The sequence below is a fragment of the Oryctolagus cuniculus genome, chromosome 1 (assembly GCF_051225735.1).
Source record: "Oryctolagus cuniculus isolate XC-2025 breed Fujian yellow rabbit chromosome 1, ASM5122573v1, whole genome shotgun sequence".
NCBI lineage: Eukaryota > Metazoa > Chordata > Mammalia > Lagomorpha > Leporidae > Oryctolagus > Oryctolagus cuniculus.
The window spans coordinates 71,168,840-71,186,498 of NC_142867.1; the positions used below are offsets into that span (position 1 = coordinate 71,168,840).

The following is a 17,659-nucleotide window of genomic DNA, read 5'->3' on the forward strand; positions in this document are numbered from 1 at the left end:
GATATGAGTGGATTTTCCAGAATGGAGTAATAAAAATAAAATTTGATTGATTAATCCAATAACTATGGCTAGGAAGTATTTTGTGCTGCAGGGGAGAGGAAGTGCACAATGCCCTGCAGGTAGAGGCTGTACAACTCCTATTTGTTAGAGATAGAGAGTCCTGGGCTAGATGCTGACTGGGACCTTAGTGAATAGCTCAGGCTTGGAAGCAGCCTCCAGCCAAAGAGCCTGCCTTCCTTATGAGCTGTATCTTGTGAGTTGTAACTTTGGGACAAATAGGTATAGATGGTACATTACCTGTGCAAAGCCTCTTAACAAGTCACTGTTCATTTTCCCCGTTATTTTTAAAGCAGAAAACACTTAGTGCCTGACTATGGAGGGATGCAGAGGAGTGCTTAATCCCAAGGAAAGGTCAGCTGAGGGGGTCTGTAGTTCAAGTTGATTGGCAGAGAATTTCAATTAGGCACCATAAAACTTGTGGCATTGAAAACTCTCTAAGAGCACATTTTATATGGAAAGGACCATACTAGCTTCTGCAAGGTATCTACAAGCCATTTCCCTCCCATATTAAGAACCACTGCAATGAGGAATAAACACATAGACAGGCAGCATTGGAAGATTTATTATGTTTTAAATATATTTGTAATCCTAAAATGATCATTTGGCCTGAAATGCCATTTATATTTTATCCTGCAGATATTCTCTAAAATTTTGACCAGATTTTTACAAGGTATCAAATGCATTGCTCTAAAAGGAGGTCTACCTGAGCAAACTGGAGGTGGGAGGTGGGGTAGAACTCGTACTTACCCTTCAGGTCTCATTTCAAACGTAATTTCCTCTCCTGGTCCCCCATAGCCCTTCACACATACTTAATACACACATGTCTTTAAGATGTCAGCTCCCAGATTAATTGGACTTCCTTGGAAGAGGAAACTCAGTGTTTTTCAAGGTTCCGTTCCTGGACCCTGGTGGCAGGAACACTTGCCATAAATGCCCATGGGGTGCACAAGCAGCAAGGGCTCCCCATGTGGTGAGACCTGCACCAACGGGGATCCAAGGAGGTCAATGCAGAGTTCACTGCTAGCCCTGCCACCTTCTAGAGTGAGCCTTGCTACCCTGCCAGTTTAAGTCAAACAGGAAAATTCACTAGATAAAGTGGCTGAAAAGGAAGGATTAGGGATGACTTCAGGAGTGACTCGATGCAGCGACGTAAACAGCACCAGGACCTTCCTGTAATCTGTCTTCCTTGCTTCTCCTTCTACGTTGGCTCAGTATGTTCCCAGTGCAGATGGATTTTGCTTCTGGTAGTGGTGAATGTGATTAATTTCCTTGCTTGTGCTTTATATTCATTATTTCATGTAAATGGGCATGATTTTTTTAGATAAGCCAACTGAATCTGCTTTCTTTAATTTTATAAATGAGGAAACAGAATCACAAGAGTCTACCAGTTTGAATAATGTCACACAGCTAAGAAGCTGTGAAGTCAGGAATGAAACTTCATTCAAAATATGTATGTGGAGACGGGAAAGTCTGAACTTTGTTATTATTTAGACAAGTAATCACACCTTTCTGAGCTTTGGTCCTCCTAGCTGATAAATAGAAAATAGTTAACTATCCACACATATTATATATGAACATACACTATATATTATATATGAATAATAACAATTATGTGAAGACAAATTTATGGGTAAATTTAGCATATGTACTATGCATATACACACATATATATGAAATGATGTATTTGAAAAAATGTTGGCACATGGTAGGTTATCAATAAATACCCACAGAGTTAATTATATGATCCATCTAGCATGTGTACAAAACCTGACAATGAAATACATGACCCTTATGGAAAGTCATTCCTACTAGCTTAAGTTTGACTTACTAATGCGCATCTTCTCTGCTTCCTAACATTCTCATCCACTTATGTCGTTGTGCTATACTGTGTTACATTTGTCATGCTCTTGCAAATACAAACATAAGTCCTAAGAAGTAACTTTCTAGTTTTTATTCAAAACTATTTGTAGGGCACATAACTACATGTCAGGGACTGTGTTAATCCCTGAAAGACATGGGAAATAAGACAGATCGAGCCCCCACTCTGGTGGAGCTTATATTCCATAGGAAAGACAAGGCTGCAAACCAGAAAATAAAGCAATATATAAGAAAGCTTCAGGTGGAAAAGATACAGGCTGTGAAGAAAACAGAAAGCATCAGGGAAACAGAGAATGAAAAGCAGGCAGATTGAGCTGTCAGAGTAATCTTTTCCAAGAAGTGTTTATCTGGATAAAAGCTTGAAGAATCAAGAACAGTCTGGGTCACGGAATACGTTAGAAGTTTAGTTCTGGCACACAACACAGTAAGTACAAAGGGTCTGGGGTAGAAGCTAGGTTGGCCTTCTCTAAGGTCTGCAGGAGAAGTAGAGTTAGTTAGGGGAAGGGAGACAGTTGCTAGAGGCCAGCTCACGTCAGGCCTTGCAGTCCGGGTAATGAGAATGCACAACCTTCTCAGGACACTGGGAAGCACTGGGGAGTCTCTGAGCCAGCATCTCGATCTGATTTTCTGGATGATGGATACGCTGCAGGGGACACCAGTGGGAACAGAGGCATCAATTTTGGAAAGATGATGATGGCATGAAGCAGGAGTCCTGAAAGTACTGAGAATTGTTCAGATTCAGAAAGTACTCTGAAGGTATTAGCTGACAGGACTTGTAAGAGTTATTCAAGTTTTACTTGTTTTAAAGGGAAAGGGACATTTAAAAATGTTTCTGATGAAAGTCAGCATTTGCAGAGCACTATAAGTTGTGCTCTGTGCAAGGTGCTTTCTACTAATTACATGATTTGATACCTTTTATTATATGATTTGATACCTTTTTCATACTTGCCATATTTCAATTTTGTTTTCATTTTTCAATTCTGAATCTATTTATGTAGATCTTGACCTTGTTAGCATTGTCCCCAGTTGTCTGCCCTGGGCTCAATACTTAAAACTAACGGCAAATGGAACTTGTGAAAAGTTGAACCCCCTGAGCTGCCCAGGGGACAGTTTTCTTATATTCACCCTCTGGATCTTTGCTCTTCTGAGCTTTGGCCAACCAGACAGTGCTAGCAACTCTATTGCTGGCATTCCTGTTCTACAGCGGTGTGAATTTAATTATTTTGTAGATAGCTATTGTACATGAAGGAACAGCCAAAGTGATTTACACTGCCTGTAAAAAAAAACTTAAAAACAAACGTTCTTTAATCAGGTCTCAAGTGCTATGAAAATAACAGACATTTCATTAAGTCCATCTCTTGCAGAAAGAATCAGATGAGTTCATCAAATGGTTTTCTATACCTGAGTGTTCACACAGTAAAGTGCCTTTCTTGTTGTGTTGATTGATACAGGTGAGGGTAAGAATTAGAATTCACAGTCACTTTGGCCAAGACATCACCTCAACAGGTAGCTTCCGGAAGGCAGGCACTGCACATTCAGTGGAACTTGAACAGTGCCCTTCAAACTCAATATGGCAGAGCCGGCACTGTGGCGGAGCAGGTAAAGCCATTTGAGTCCTGGCTGCTCCACTTCTAATCCAGCTCTCTGCTCTGGCCTGAGAAAGCAATGGGAGATGGTCCAAGTCCTTGGGCCCCTATAACCACATGGGAGACCCAGAAGAGACTCCTGACTCCTGGCTTCAGGTCAGCACAGCTCTGGCTTTTGCAGCCACTTGGGGAGTGAACCAGCAGATCGAAGACCTCTCTGTCTCTGCCTCTCCTCTGTCTAAGTCTAACTTTGAAATAAACAAATAAATCATGTTTTTAAAAAACCCCTCAATATTATGCATCTTTGCTTAGGTACAATGCAATTCTCACTTCTCAATGTCAAAGTTTTATTGTTTGGAGTTGTGGTAATTTTTAAGCAATTAATAAAATCAATAAGTGACACCCTCAACTAGATTGTAGGCCAGTGCTTTGTGATGAGTAAGAATGAATATAAACGGAACCTGAATGGAGGGCTGCTGACAGAGCCCAGGACTTACTCCTGATTTTCCTTCTATATCCCACGGTGTCAAAGAAATTTTGGAACTGGCGACATATCCCTGGGTACTAGAGTTGAAAGGCAGCGATAAGCATTAGGCTGTTGGACACCATGAAGAGCAGTGCACCGACCCTGGTGTGAGCAGAATACCTGGGAGTTGAGAGTAGATGCAGCGCTGAGGTCAACAAGGAAAAGAACCGTGCATGATGGTCCATGGCTGTGCTTACTTTTCAGAACTGTGCCTCAGCCAGGTTGAGCTCGCCTTTTCCTGACACATTAACTTGTGTTAATTATCCTACCAGTTGAGACCTCAATTTTGCCATTTCTAAAATCAGTAGACTAACTGATCTCTCATGTTCTCTCAAGTTATGATATTCTGAGATTCTAGTTGCTCTTAAAAAAACAAACAAATTTCAAGGACAGCACAGTGAAAGATTATTGATGAACATTTGGACCCAAGTCTTATAATATATAAGTCCCAAGTTAAAAAAATTAAAAGAACAAATAAAAACCTGTATAAATTCAATAATTCAAAGATATATGTATTCACAGCTGGGTAGGGTAAAAATGCCTCCTCTTTTAACTTCTAATCTCAACATAATAAAAGGTAATCAAGTCTTCAAAGCTATAGAAAAAGAGAAGATCAGAAATGACTATAAACTGTGGAAGAATTATAGAAATCTCCTTAAGAAGTTTCTTCTCAAAAGACACTAGGAACCTGAGAGATTTAACAGTAATTTAATTCAAGCATTCAAGAAATACATAAAGGCATTCAGTATTGTACATTCTGGAGAGCAAAAGATGGCAAAACTATCCACTTCATTCCACAAGGAAGATTTGATCCAGATCCCCAAAAGTTGATAAAATATTATGCAGAAATAATAAAAAACCAACAATTTACACCATGAATACAGATTAAAAACATTAAATTAACTACTTCGAATTAGAATTGAGCAATCTAATATAACTGATTCAATAATCCAATAGGAATAGCCTCTGTTTCAATATAATGAGGTCAAGTCATGCAATGGAAGATAAGTAAGCTAATAATTTTTTTTAAAAAAAAGATGATTATGGGGCCAGGACTGTGGCATAAAGTAAAGTCATTGCCTATAGTGCTGGCATCCTATAAGGACACCAGTTTGAGAGCTGGCTGCTCCACTTCCAATGCAGCTTTCTTCATGGCCTGTGTTAGCAGTAGAATATGGCCCCAGTTCTGGGGCCTCTGCACCTGTGTGGGAGACCTGGAAGAAGCTCCTGGTTTGGGATTGGCCCAGCTCCTGCCCTTATGGCTGTCTGGGGAGTGACTTGGCAGATGGAAGAGCTCTCTCTCTCTCTCTGCCTCTGCCCTTCTGAATCTCTGCTTTCTAATAAATATATAAATCTTTAAAGATGATTATTTCAACATCCCCAAATGTATTTAATAAAATTTGGTGATAATTTAATTTGTCAGATTGGCATCATATAATTCTCCTTTATTTTATTTTATTTTATTTTATTTTATTTTATTTTATTTTATTTTATTTTTTGACAGGCAGAGTTAGACAGTGAGAGAGAGAGACAGATAGAAAGGTCTTCCTTCTGTTGGTTCACCCACCAAATGGCAACTACTACCAGTGCGCTGCACCAATCCGAAGCCAGGAGCCAAGTGCTTCCTCCTGGTCTCCCACGTGGCTGCAGGGCCCAAGCACTTGGGCCAGTCTCCACTGCCTTCCCAGGCCACAGCAGAGAGCTGGAATGGAAGAGGAGCAATTGGGACTAGAACCCTGGGTGCCGGCACCGCAGGCGGAGGATTAGACTAGTGAGCCGCGGTGCCGGCCTTATTCTCCTTTAATATGTTGAATATTTCTACTTGGAAACCCCAACAAAATGACTCTTTATAAGGGTCCCTACATGCAGAGCTCTAACTTAAAAATAAGACAAATGTATGTACTGTGCTCCTTATTGTTTAACATTATTTAATCCTAGCCTATGCAACAGATCAGGAGAAAAAATGAAATACATATTAGCAATTTTTAAAACAGTTTCATAGACCTTGTCAGCAATTCTGAATTTCAAAATATTCTGAACATTTTGCATCACTGATTTGATGCAAACTCTGCTCTGAACTGATGTAAAGCCTCTTAATGTAAATGTTTATCCAGCTGCAGAGATGTTAATATGCTTGATTACAGGCCTCTTCCTCAGACCCTGCAGAGACTATTGGAATACACACCACATTACCATTCAAAATTCTGAATTACAAGATATATCTAGCCCGGAGGAGTTCAGATAAAACACTGTCAATCTCTATTATGTGCAAATGGCATGATTATGCACCAAGGGCATTTTATACATCAGATAATTTTTGTTAGAATTAATAAAAGGTGTTTAATGTAAATGTCTTTGTCAACAAAGCAAAGGTTAAAGCTGTCTGTTTATATATCTGTTTGCCCCCTATGTTGGTAAGCTTCTCCAGGGCATGGGTTACATCTTGCTCATTTATCTACCACTTATGCCTGGCACATTGCTTGGAAGGATGTAAACAAAAATAGTATTTTAAGGAAAAAGAGATGAGTGTACCAATGAGAAAATAAGTTTTTAATTTCTAATTTTAATACATACATTTCACACAATTCCAGTCAATATTCTGGTAGGAGTTTAAATTTTGTCTTACTTTGTCTTAAGAACAGGTTGATAAAAAATGTGTCTGGAAAAGCAAACCAAGCAGAATAACAAGGAACATTCTTAAAAGACAATGCAACTAGGAACAAAGCCCGATTCACGCTGGGCTCTTCTACCTACTCTCTCAGTGATTTTTGGCAAGTTGCTTCTAAGAACCAAGGCCCTCGTGTCTAAAATAATAATAATAGTAGCAGAAGCTGAAAGACTTCTAATATACTCATTATCCATATTTTCCCCTTTGTGAATTGCTTGTTTAGTGTCTCCTCTGGCCACTTCCTACTAAGCATGCTGATCTGTCTTCTGTGAGTTGATTTGCTTATTTTAAATGATCATATATGTGAAATAAATAGTTGTTGAATCCTGCCAAAGATATCAGGTCTATTTGGAGGCGCTTCTTATATGGCACTGATATTTACAACTTTTTCTATTCTCTTACCAAGAATTCATATTTGGTGCTTTATAATCTATTTCAAGGTATGGTAGAGTTAGCCTGAAGTAGAACTAAGTGAGGAATAGGGAAACAAGGTGATTTTAATAATATTTAAGGCAACATTATTAATATAAACATAGTTTAAAAAAAAAGAGCCTTTTTTTGTATTTTGAAGACTGTATCTAGAGGCACTGAGAAGGGTCGAGAATTCAACATCCACTTATATTCTGTGTTACAATACAGCTTCTAACGAAACTAGATTGCCCCAATCCCCTGGGACCCCTGAAACAGAATTGTCCACCTTTACACCAACACGGGTGGGAAGACTCGCCTGTGGCATGTGCTCAGGTGGACTTTAGGGAGTTTGTGCTGTAAGCCTGAAGTTCTACTGGGGTTGCCTGAAATGAAAACATGCACAGGAGAGTACTTGGTGTTTCATGCACAAAAGATGTGCCTGTGCCGGGCTTAGGTGTGGTTTCCTATGGAGGAGCAGGAGGTCATTGTCAAAGTATTGATGAGACAAACACAGTCAGAAAGCTAAATTAAAAAAAAAAAATCTTTCTTAAAAATTTTATTTAAGAGGCAGAGAGACTGAGAAAGAGGTGGGTAGGAGGGAGAGGGAGAGAGAGAGAGAGAGAGAGAGAGAGAGACTCCTCCCATCTTCTAGCTCACTCTCCAAATGCCCAGGAGCTAGAAACCAATCCAGGTCTCCCATGTGGGTGGCAGGGACCCACCACCTGCTCCCCTCAGGGTTCGTATTAGCAGGAAGATGGAATCAGGAGTGAAGCTGCGACTTGAACCAGACATTCCAACACGTGGTGTCTTAACTGCTGTACCAAATGCCTGCCCCAATAAGCTGAAACTTTTTTAGTAATTAAAAAAGAGACAATGGACAAAACAGTGTTTGTTCAGTCACTGCAGCAAACCCCTTAAGTTGGTATTGCTATTTCTGTTTCAGGGATAACAAATCTAGGGCCTCAGAGAGACTAAAAAAACCAGTCTCGTGGTTTATAAATGGCGAGACCAAGATTCCTGTTGGTGGGACACTGCTTTTCCTGGTCCATATAGAAGAGTCTTCCATGGATGTTCACCATGAATTACTTAGACAAAATAGGGCCAGCAAGCACCCTGTTTAGGTTTACATACGTGAAGCTCTTGGTACTGTTTCAACTCTGAATTCATGAACACAGAGACTGCGATTGCAAATTTGGGAAAGCAGCCATGGGGAATGATCCAAAACTGAGTCAGGGGCTGAGGATGGCGTCACTGGGCTCAAGAGGGTCCAGTTCTTCAGAGACGTGAGCCAGCATCTCTCCCTCCTTCCTTTTTTTACTGCAAGCTTTCCATAACTGAGTGGAAGCCTAGTCTACTTCCTCCTGCCCTGGATGTCAAACAGGATCTGAAGAATTCAGTGTTAGCCTTAACTACTTAGGACATTTCCCCAAATGGGGGTAGGCCCTGGGAGACAGAAAAGGAACCCTATTTCTGCACAGAGTCTGAAAGGTTAAAGTGAGCTCTACCCTGGTACCTGTGTCAAGCACGTCTGAGAGCAGAGAGCATCACCCTTGTCTACCCAGGGTTAGGTTAACTCTCCCTCCACGTCAGAGACACCACCAGAGTCTATGCCGCAGTGTCTGTGTGCACATTAGCTCTGCCTACCACAGTCGCTGCTTTCAGATGAAGGCCTCCCTTGCTCTAAGAAGCCTCTTCTTGGTCAAGCCCTCTTGTGCTCACATGGCCATTTCCCAAGCAGGCTGCCCTTGTTGCCTCCCTGTGTGTCCACCCACTCTTCCCTTCCATTTAACCAGAATCTACTAAGTAACTAGGGATGGCCCAGCACCATGCTGGGTTCCCAGAAGATGAGCATTAACATAGAAAGACCCAGATCTCAAGGGTCTCACACATTATAAGGAGATCAATCTAGACCCTTGATCATTGCAATCTGCAGAAATGTGGCCCATGATTTAAGTACATAAAGCTCTGAATGGTTATGTTTTTCAAAGAAGCTAATTTCACAAAAAATTTGAAAGGTGAATGGGGGTTTTTCAGCAGACTGGGCAGCAGAGAGCCGAGAGCACTCCACGCTGAAGAAGCAGCCCTTGCACAGACAAGAGAGAGCACAGGCAGGAGCTCGAGGCAGGTCAGGAGGGGCGCAATGGTTATGCTGAGGAATGCAGTTTGGTGAAGAGCAGTGGGGAGCCATACTTTCACCCATGGGGATAATTGCACAAGTCCTCCTTTTTTTTCCAGGTTAGCTCAAGCTTGGTATTGATCACAATGCTTCACACGTAGAGAGGGGATTTCCTTTGCCAGAGTTTGTCTACCTTACACCTGACTGATCTGTATATAACCTTGGACACTATTCCTTTAACCCACCAGTTTCCCAGGCAAGGCCATTTCTCCTTGTCCAGCAGTATTACCTGTGTCTGTAGGTGTTTGCTGCTAAAGTGTGATCCGTGGATCAGCCAACATCCATTTTTCTTGGGAGCTGGTTAAAAATGCAGAACCTCAGGCCCTCCATGAGACCTACTAAATAAGAGTCTACATTTTAATAAGCTCCCTGGGGAGTCCTGCACACACTGGAATTCACTTTTCAGTAGACTGCATTATGCAGCCTGTTGGCACTGGGACAGAACTGCCATCCCTCACGCACCTGGCCTTCACAGAGGAGCAGACAGACTGACCTCCCGAGGATCATGCTAGGTTAATCCCTCAAACTGGGGTGAAAGAATGCCATGTGGATACATTTCACCCTTGAACAACCTTATAATGTGAGCCGTAGTGTTTTCATTTCACGGAAACTGAGTTTAAGCCACAAATCCACATGCACTTGAGGTACTCCTCTCTTCTCCAGAGTTCTCCACAAATCCCAGGAAGAATGACGCCAGTGTCTCCACCAATCTAAAAAACCAAGGTCCTATCCAAGAAGGAAAGGGAACTGCGAGTCCTTCAATAACCAGCTCTCCATTCCTGCGAGCCTGGATGGCCCCTCTCCAGCTCAGCCAGCCCAGTGCGCAGTTCAAATGCAAAGGCCAGATTGCAGAGTCAGAAATCCCTCAGGCCCTTCCGTCACCTCCATTCTACCTTTCCTCTGTGGTACATGCAACATTCCAGCTCTCATCCTTGGGTTCCAGGTTCTCCATCAGTCTGCTCTCAGAGAGGGAGGGAAAAGCAGATGGTCTGGTGTGACTGCCTGACCTGAGTATTTATGAACATCATGAGGACAAACCACCAGCATCTCCCAAGGTCACATCAGGGAGACACTGGAAAGCAAACCGCACTTCGAACCTGAGGTTCTATCAGCTGGAAATGGCATCGCCCACCTCCAGCCTACAGAGCGAGGCAGCATATCACTCACACATCCCTTCTACATTCTAAAATACCTGGGTTCAAAACGAAGAGAAATACAACATCCGAAGTCCCAGTTTCACTCCTCATTCCAACCGGGACTAGAACCCAGGGTGCCGGCGCTGCAGGCGGAGGATCAGCCAAGTGAGCCATGGCTCTGGCCTATTTTATTTTTAGTTAATTAATTGATTTGAAAGAGTGACATGGCAAGAGGGAGAGATGGAAAGAGTGATATCTTTCAATTTGCTGGTTTGCTCTTCAAATGGCTGCAATGACAAGGTCTCATCCAGGTGGAAGCCAGGACCCAGGCAGTCCCACCTGGATAGTCAGAGTCCAGGCATTCAGCCCATCTCCATGGCCTTCCAAGTGTATTAACAGGAACCTGGATCAGAAGCAGAGCAGTTGGGACTGGAATGAGCTCTCTGATATAGGATGCCGGTATTGCATGTAGTGCCTTAATCCTCTGTGCCACAAACACCAGCCCCTTTTTACATCTATTTAACCAAGGAATACATCCTGAAGTGCTCTGAATGTTGTGCCATCCTCCGAAGCCAGCAGGGAGGCAAGGTCTGTAACCAGCTCCAGGGAATCTGGACCACATCCCTGTTACGCCCTGTCAAGCTGCATCCATCGGATTAGGTTAGGAGTGAAGATGTTACACAATGTGACCAACGGGACCGGAAGCAATGACACGACCTGCCAGCCACTGCTTTCTTGACAATTCTGTGATAGAATGCTGGGGGCGGGAAGAGTGGTGATGTGGGGGAGTAGGGGACAGTTATTTATAAAAGTTTGCTTGGAGGAAGGGAGTAGCAAATTGGTCTTATTTCTCAAGGCTTATTTGTGAGTTTCACTAGTAAGCTGCAAAAAAAGTGTTTTTTTTTCTTTGATTTGTTTTATTTTGTTTTTATTTATTTATTTTTTCCCAACAGGGCAAGAGTTGTGTTTCAGGGGCTGGTTGGTCTCTTGGGAGCTGAGCCAGAGACAAAGATTTGTGAGGCTTTCTCTTTCATAAGATGAACCCTGTGCACAGGCAAGGCCAGGAAATGGCAACTGAAGGTTGAAGACACCTGGTGCCTGCTTGGAGGTGGCTGAACGGTGGCTTCTGTCTGTCAGCACTTCGACCTCAGGGCTGGCCTCCACGGGAGCAGGTGAATCCCCTGATGGTGGTGTTGGGGAACCAGATGCAGCTGCGCTCTCCCTGAGTGTGTCTGCTGGGGATGATTGCCGAGACATCCCACCTGCAGATATTCCCATGACAGAAAGTGCCAACGAGGACGGGCTCTTCAGACAGTGCAACCGCAGTCACTCAGAACTGGGCTAACCCCTCAACTGCAGCAGGTCAGTGCTGGGGAATTCCTAACCATGAACCTAGCGCTCTTTGCTCTACAGTAGGGAGTTTCAGCCTGCCTGACACTCACTCACCACACACACAGGACCAGGACCACATAGGAAAACTAGACATCTGATTTTCTTTGGGTGAATCACCCTGGAATCTTCTCTTTTGTTCACGGCCAGATGCACTTCAGTTCATTTGAAATGACAGAGGCAATGTAGTGTGGTCATTGGGAAATGGGTTCTAGAGCCATGTTACCTGAGTTATAACCCTGTTTCGATAGTTTCCTCCTTGTACAAACTGGGAAAGCTACTTGAGCTCCCTGAGTCTCAATTTTCTTCATTTCTAAAGATGAGGATGACAGTGGTTCTAATTCCATTGATGTAAGTGAATATGTTTGTAGACAATGTCTAGCTCATGGTAAATAAAGCTCATCTTCCATAAAAATTTTATTTCTGATTTTTGGCTCTGTCTCATCTTTTTGTCTTCTTAAGAGAATTTTTCATTTTGCCTTTCAGAACTGGAGTTGATATTTGGCCTTTATGTTGCTTATTAACACTTGGGCAAGTCTCAAAGACTTTGGCTTGGAGTTCTATGATTTGCCTACTCAGATAAAATTTCTCTTTGAAAACTTGATTTCTGGCTTTAGCCTGCTAGGCAAACTAAATCTATGAATTCAGTCATGACCTAATTGTCCGGATCTCAGTGGTGAAGAACTCTCACCAAAACCCATTAATTCAGAGGCTTCTTGACATGGTTCACCTATTGGTTCCTTCCTCTCCCAAATCAGATCTTTGGATTAAGAAAGTCAGCTCTGAGGCCTTATCCTTTCCCAGACCATATTTCTATGGCACATGACAGATGTTCATTAAATATCCTGAACAACTCTCCAGTTCCTTTTCTATACCTAGTCAACCGGTCATCACTGGTCATCATGTGGTCTGGCTCCAGGTATAGTAAGAGCAGTATTATGTCATCCATTTGCCCTCCATGGAAGATAGTTTCCCTAGAAGGGAAAGCAGTTGCCAGAGAATCCTTCAAGCTTACATTGACCTGAATTTACCACGTGTCTCAGCATGCTTGGGTGATCTATAGCTTATCACATTGCAAGCTTCAATTCTCCACATGGTAACTTGAGCACTATAACTCATTTTGTGTGCAAACTCAGAGGGTTTTTCTTCCTCAAATATTTATGTATTTAACTTTTATTTATGAAAGCTAAGAGACAGAGAGAGACAGGCCAGAAGAGAGAGAGAGAAAGAAAGAGATTTGCTAGTTCACTCCTCAAATGCCCACAACAGCTTGGCCTGGGCCAGCCCAAAGCCAGCAGCCAGAAATTCAACTAGGACTTTCATATGAGTTGCATGGATGCAACCTCTTGAACCATCACCTGCTGCCTCCAAGGGTGGACATCAGCAGAAAGCTGGAACTGCAAGCACACCTAGGACTCACACCCAGGCACTTGGATATAGGATGCAGGTCTTAAACATCATGCTAAATGCTCTCCCCATTTGTGTGAGAACTCCTAATGAAGTGCTTTAGAAAGAGCTTCCTGGGAATATAATCAGCAGCAACAGATAGTATTTCCATATGTTTAATTGCATATGGAAACTAGGACCCTGGATGGGGGTTCTGCACACCATCCACACGCAGAACACCTGGAAGTCATAGAACACCATGATTGTTGCACAGCCACAAAATGAAGGATGCAATTAATACCAATATCTAAACTAAGTGTGATTTTATGAGCAGAGAATACTATATTCCTGTGTACAAATGCACCAAAAACCAGAGCAAAGTGTTCAAATCTATAAAAAAATTAATCATGACTTAAGTGAGGTGACTGATTCTGAGTTTTTCCATTTACATTCTTTTTCATTAATTGGGTCATTGGCAGGTATACAGGGAAGGCAAATAAGAGCCAGTCCTAAGTCTCAAGAGAAAACTAGGGGTAAAAAGGTTTTAAAATGGCAAAATTTTATCCATTAACTTATTTTTTTCTGGAAAATAAAATTCTGACATTATTTGATTTTCACAAAGGAATACTTCCAAAAGAGCATAAATATCAGTATTTTCTGCCTTAGATTAAGAAAATGCTTCCCATGGAAGAAAAACAATCTACTCCAGCCAAAGAGATTGGCACATTTAATGCTGTCACTCTGCCAACTTTGACAGAGCCTGTTGTCAGAGACCTGCTGAGAATGCCACTTTCTAATCCACAGGATTTTTCTCAAGACAAAAGTGAAAAGGGCATGGACTCCTGGCATTGCTCTTACCCTCCCACCTTGCCCACCAACATGTTCCTACAAGCCACAAACACTTGAGCATGGAAAAATAAGAAAATTTGAATTTATATAGATAGACATTTTACCTTAGACATGCACATCAATGGCCAGGCAGGACGACTTTACTCAGCTGTCTTGTGAGCACCAAGAGTGCTTATCCTGAGAATGAGAAAACACAGAAAAGCACATAAACCCTAGGAATGTCTGCTTTTAAGCCTGCAGATCTGAAGTTCACAAAATGTAATGGGCAGGAAAGGAACAAGAACTCTTCACAGTAGTTTGACTGAAAACTAAGAAAATCAGGAAAAGACATTTTTCTCCAGTCTTTCTCCTAAAGATGCCTGGGAATATAGGCTGGTTACCTTGGAAATAGACATAATAGATGTCCAGTGTGCTACATCCAGCTGGGAAGGGACTGTATCATGAAAGAGAGGAAGAGAGGCTCTTATGTTAGAAGCAACCTGGTTCAATCATTTAGCTGCTCAGGATTACATTTGTCTCATGTATCAAATGGGGGCAATGATGTCTGTCCTCTCTAGACCAGCATGAGGACTAAATAAGAGGAGATATGCACTGCTTTTCCCGCCATGCCCTACACAGAGCAGGCACTGCTTACATGCTCATGTTGGCTTCCTGCACGGGCCCCACCCTCAGCCCTTTGAGTCTCCCATGATAACTTCCAACATCTTACCACAGTGTTAGCTCCATAGAGTTTAACTGAGAAAACATGAACCATCTCTAGGACTTCAAACAACTACCTTAAAAGCAGGGGTGAGTTGGGGGAAGAGATGATAGTTACCTTCATATTTAAACACAGCAACAACTAAACAGGTCTTCTACATGCTAGACCTGTCTATTAATAATCTGCTATGTGCTGATAATTGTATACCAATCATCTCTTCCGCCTTCACCACAACCACACAGAGCAGGTGATATCAGGACACCCAGGGATGGAGAAGCGAGGATCGTATAGCTCCTGCGTGGAGGAGCTGGGATTTGAGTCCATGCTGTCTCCCCTCCTGTTTGTTCTCTTTATCACCCCACAAGCTGGTTTAACCAAACCCCATGCCAAAGGGCTGCGATGTCCTCCAGCTGATTCCACACACTCTGTTCAATTTTCCCTTCCCCCTTCCTCCCTCCTTTCTTCTTTCCCTTTCTTTTTCTCTCCTTCAACATCTATTTTTAATCTGAGTTTACTCTTTCATGTACTCTGTTCTCTTTTGCCTTGACAGACAAGATCATTGATCAGTGCAGAACATTTAGGATCTCCTTTGGGCCTAGTCTTTCACTGGCTGTGTCATCTCAAAGGAGTCACTGAATTTCACTGAAACTTGGGTATTTTCCTCTGTATAGTGAATGTAGTAGATGAGACGATGCTAAAAGGCCCTTCCCAGCTTCTCAGTCCTATTACTTTGCAACTGTCTAAGATCATGCATATGCTGAGCACTTCATGGATACATAATGGTTTCGGACTCTAACAGCAAATTCCCTTGTTTTGGCTAAGGCTACAATTTCAAATTTCCATAAGACATGCATACTTCTGAACAGTCCACAAAGAGCCTATAAAGAAAAAAAAAACTGAAGCTCAAAGGGGTTGAGTAATGTACTCAAGGTCTCAGAGGAGTAGCAGAGACAACATTGGATTCCAAGTCTCTGTGTCTAACTTCTACAGTTTTTCAACTATCCCAAACATACAACACAAAAAGGTTAATGGACTCCAATCACTCTCAGTTCTGATTTTCAGTTGAAAATTTAGGTTATTGTTGATGATGATCATGATAAGTAGTATGTATTCTGAACTTCTCATGTGCTAGTAGGTAATATTAGACCTTCACACAGATCTTTTAGTTTGCCTATCACATCAGACATTACCTGTGATTATCCTCTCTGATAGAGGCAATGGGACTAACATTACTTGCCCTGAGTCACAACACTAGTAAGTAGGAACTGCAGATTTTAACCAGGAACACCTAGATCTTGGCTGAGTTTATAGTTTACCCCACTCACTGTGCTTAAAGCAGTTAGGATGCATTTTAGTTACTAAGCCGCAAGTGTGATGACTAGAGAGAAAGTTGGAGAAGCTGAGTTTGTGGGGTAAACCACAAAGACAGCCATGCCATTTAGTCACGCACAGATTCCAATAAAGGAGAAGACGTGGATATTTTTGCAAAAGATTTGTGAGAGACTGTTGGGAATCTGCCTCTTGAACTGTTTCCCCATTAAAATTGCCAGCTGGCCAGCTCCACGGCTCCCTAGGCTAATCTTCTTCTACCTGCGGTGCTGGCACTCTGGGTTCTAGTCCCAGTTGGGGCATCGGATTCTGTCCCAGTTGCTCCTCTTCCAGTCTAGCTCTCTGCTGTGGCACAGGAAGGCAGTGGAGGATGGCCCAGGTCCTTGGGCCCTGCACCCACATGGGAGACCAGGAGGAAGCACCTGGCTCCTGGCTTCGGATCGGCACAGCACGCCAGCCATAGCGGCCATTTGGGGGTGAACCAACGGAAGGAAGACCTTTCTCTCTCTCACTGTCTAACTCTGCCTGTCAAAAAAATAAATAAATAGGGCCGGCGCCGTGGCTCAATAGGCTAATCCTCCACCTTGTGGCGCCGGCACACCGGGTTCTAGTCCCGGTTGGGGCGCCGGATTCTGTCCCGGTTGCCCCTCTTCCAGGCTAGCTCTCTGCTATGGCCAGGGAGTGCAGTGGAGGATGGCCCAGGTGCTTGGGCCCTGCACCCCATGGGAGACCAGGAAAAGCACCTGGCTCCTGGCTCCTGCCATCGGATCAGCGCGGTGCGCCGGCCGCAGCATGCTGGCCGCGGCGGCCATTGGAGGGTGAACCAACGGCAAAGGAAGACCTTTCTCTCTCTATCTCTCTCTCTCACTGTCCACTCTGCCTGTCAAAAAAAAAAATTAAAAAAAAAATAAATAAATAAAATAATTGCGAGCTAGTGTTCTGACAATGATAAAAGAAATGACAGAGAAAATGTCAGATGATAGCGTTTGTCAGTAGGGTGTGCAGCATCCTTCACACTCAGGCAGTCGGGCCTATGTGCCGTCCTCCCCATGGGCAGAGGAAAACTGGGCTCCAAGGAGAATGCAAGTAAAGCCAACAGCAAATGAACAGAAGAAGCACCATTTATTTGGTTGGATGCCAATTCACCAAGAAAAGTGCCTTCCAGAATTGCAGCAAGCAGAGCCACGTGATTAGGATGGAGAAGGCAGTCGAGTGTGTTTGGCATCTGTGGGAGATTTGTTTGTATATTCTAATTGCATCATCATTTAGCTTTATTTCATCTGGAACCTGGCTGCCAAATGAGCATATTGATTAGCAGTCATGAATGCATATTTCTCAATTAAAAACCATCAGGCTTATAAAATCCCAACCACGTCAAGACCAGGAAGTGGATTTTAGCATACTGTGAGTGGTCACATTGGCCACTTTCTACTGAATATCAGCTACAAGTCTGGCACCTTAGAGATCTGGCTTACTGAAATGCCACAGCCCCTTTCAAAACAGAGATCACTGAACAGAAACTTGGAACAATTCAAAACTTTGACCAGTGCCACACAGACAGAAGG

The 17,659-nt window shown here is 42.8% G+C and overlaps 1 protein-coding gene across 1 annotated transcript in view; it reads right to left on the reverse strand.

Annotated features, from left to right (window-relative positions):
- The window catches only part of TENM4 (teneurin transmembrane protein 4), a 1,939,017-nt gene that overhangs the window by 1,410,073 nt on the left and 511,285 nt on the right, over nucleotides 1-17,659 (reverse strand). Inside the window, exon 5 of the mRNA XM_089331772.1 lies at nucleotides 14,170-14,242. The gene's annotated coding sequence lies outside the window, so the exon portion shown is untranslated. The remainder of the gene's footprint in view (nucleotides 1-14,169; nucleotides 14,243-17,659) is intronic.